Genomic DNA, 3,031 nt, shown 5'->3' with positions numbered 1-3,031 from the left:
TTTTTTTTTTTTTTTTTTTTTTTTTTTTTTTTTTTTTTTTTTATTATTATTATGCATTCTGTGTTTTCGTTGTATAGTTTAATCGCAATTTAATGTAGACTCAATAACTCAATAAAACAAAAAACCCTGAAATCACAATTAAACCGTAATTAGGCTGTTCTGACTAAACTCGACTGAATGTATGAATTTCAACTAGGTGTTTTTTAAAGACAATTTAAAACCAACACCTGGATGTTTATATATATATTTCGGTGCTTACACGAGTTAAATGAAAGACTAGGCTACATGGTTTTATTCCTCCCGAAAGTGCGTTTAGAAATTTCACATAGCCTAATAACAAAATTAATCAATTAGTTAAATGTTAATATAAATGTCAATAATAAACAGAAACAATGGCGTATGTTTGATTTCGACATTGGAAGGGGGGAAATAGCAGCCTCCAATTTAGCTCTCTGCGTTTCTTGATATAATAGCTAAACAGTTCATAAAAAAATGTTATTTTACATTAGGATTTTTAGTCTATATTGATATCAAATAATGAATTATGTAATGTAATAAGTTAAAGCTAACTAGTAACGACAAGGAGACAGTTTTTACAAAGACTTAGCTTCTCATTTTCTCTGTCCATGCAATCGCCGACATCACCTCAGCATCAGAGTACATATACATCCAAACTACTACAAGCAGGGCGCGAATTACTTACACAGTTCCTTTAGTTAAAAAAAAACTCTTAATGACGCTGAACATCACATCTGTTTAATATTAAAACTGAATCGGTTCCTGCGCCCTGCTGTTGCCATAGTGACAAATTTAGCGTTCACGTGCATCTGATTGAAAGATCAGCGCGCTTGTGTTGCTACTTAGTTGTAGTCCAAGTTATAGCAAAGAACTTATATTGGCTTCGATACTCTTTGGTTGTAGTGCTAGTCCTTGATTGAATGTGTGTATTTTTAAGTGTATTTTGGCGCTGTACACTCAATGTTCTGGGTCTTAAATGTAATTTCGTAACAAAAAAAAAACAATCACATAATATCACTCACTCGGCTACAGCATTTTGAGAGGGATTCTTGTTTTTATTTCCCTCAATTTGTAATAATTTATATATAGCCTACAGTTTTATGTACAATTTATTTTAAAGACGATAATGTGCAGTGTTTTAGTGGAAGATTGCTTAGATCTACTGACAAACATAAAAAAAAAAAAACTAAAATAACATTAATTTGCCACTAAAGCATTTTTTTTTTGCAATTATGCCACATTATTACAGTCAAAGTTGAACATGGTGTACTGTGTGCTTTTTGTGTGTTGAGTGTTTGCTCATGGATCAACATCATGGATGTTGTCATCTCTTCATTTCTGTGTGTTTTACATGGTAGATTATTTTATTTTGACAAATTATTTAATTTATGTAACTATTTTATGTATTGTATCCCTCTTTAGGTTTCATCATAAACCAGTCTTTGGTGACAGTACAGTTTTGGACACAGTGATTGTCTTTATAAGGGTGTCAGTAATATTCAAAAACACTGATTTGTTTAGTAACACCCTCTGCTCTGTAATAGAGAACTGGATTGCACATTGCTATACACCCACGCATTCAATTGAATCAATAGCAAATATTTTGATTTTAATCAGAAAACCTATGAATCACCTTTTTATATTTGAAGTCTCCCTGTACATTCTTACAACACAAATGTCCTATGCAAACTGTCATGCTATAGTAAAAAGCCATAGAATTTGAACTGTTCTGTAACTTTTTAATGGTCACTCTTTCCAAGCTACAGCATTTTGAGAGGGATTCTTGTTTTTATTTCCCTCAATTTGTAATAATTTATATATAGCCTACAGTTTTATGTACAATTTATTTTAAAGACGATAATGTGCAGTGTTTTAGTGGAAGATTGCTTAGATCTACTGACAAACATTAAAAAAAAAACTAAAATAACATTAATTTGCCACTAAAGCATTTTTTTTTTGCAATTATGCCACATTATTACAGTCAAAGTTGAACATGGTGTACTGTGTGCTTTTTGTGTGTTGAGTGTTTGCTCATGGATCAACATCATGGATGTTGTCATCTCTTCATTTCTGTGTGTTTTACATTGTAGATTATTTTATTTTGACAAATTATTTAACTTATGTAACTATTTTATGTATTGTATCCCTCTTTAGGTTTCATCATAAACCAGTCTTTGGTGACAGTACAGTTTTGGACACAGTGATTGTCTTTATAAGGGTGTCAGTAATATTCAAAAACACTGATTTGTTTAGTAACACCCTCTGCTCTGTAATAGAGAACTGGATTGCACATTGCTATACACCCACGCATTCAATTGAATCAATAGCAAATATTTTGATTTTAATCAGAAAACCTATGAATCACCTTTTTATATTTGAAGTCTCCCTGTACATTCTTACAACACAAATGTCCTATGCAAACTGTCATGCTATAGTAAAAAGCCATAGAATTTGAACTGTTCTGTAACTTTTTAATGGTCACTCTTTCCAAGATCTCTAAGAGACTGAGATGAATGTTGGTCAATAAACAGACATCAGGAAATAAAATATACACTTCACAACTTATTCACAGAAATAACACTGCACATGGATTCATTTAAAGACATTAAGCTTTATTTTCAAGCATTTATACTGTCACTCTGAGCAAGATGATGCAGTGAATTTTAATACAACAGTGCAATAGGCTTTTATAGTAATTCAGTATTTATTGTATAGTCTAATCAATTTCTGGCAATAAACCCAGATATATGTTCATATTTAATATTTCCAATAATTACGTACATAAAGAAACATATTTTGTGTTAGATCAATTACCTGTGTCATCAGTGTGTGGTAGACAATTTCTATATCGCTATATATCTATTGATAACAGCAATATGGCCACAATGCGCATGACAATCGCATTCGATTAATCGTGCAGCCCTACACTCAAATGCTTCTAGTGATTTCCCCGCCCGCACTTAGTTAAGAATTCTAGGATAAATCCAGTATAATATAGTGTATAATATAGTAT

The sequence above is a fragment of the Sinocyclocheilus rhinocerous genome, unplaced genomic scaffold (assembly GCF_001515625.1).
Source record: "Sinocyclocheilus rhinocerous isolate Xijiao unplaced genomic scaffold, SAMN03320098_v1.1 scaffold776, whole genome shotgun sequence".
In the NCBI taxonomy this organism is placed as follows: Eukaryota; Metazoa; Chordata; class Actinopteri; order Cypriniformes; family Cyprinidae; genus Sinocyclocheilus; species Sinocyclocheilus rhinocerous.
This window is presented reverse-complemented; position numbering follows the sequence as displayed.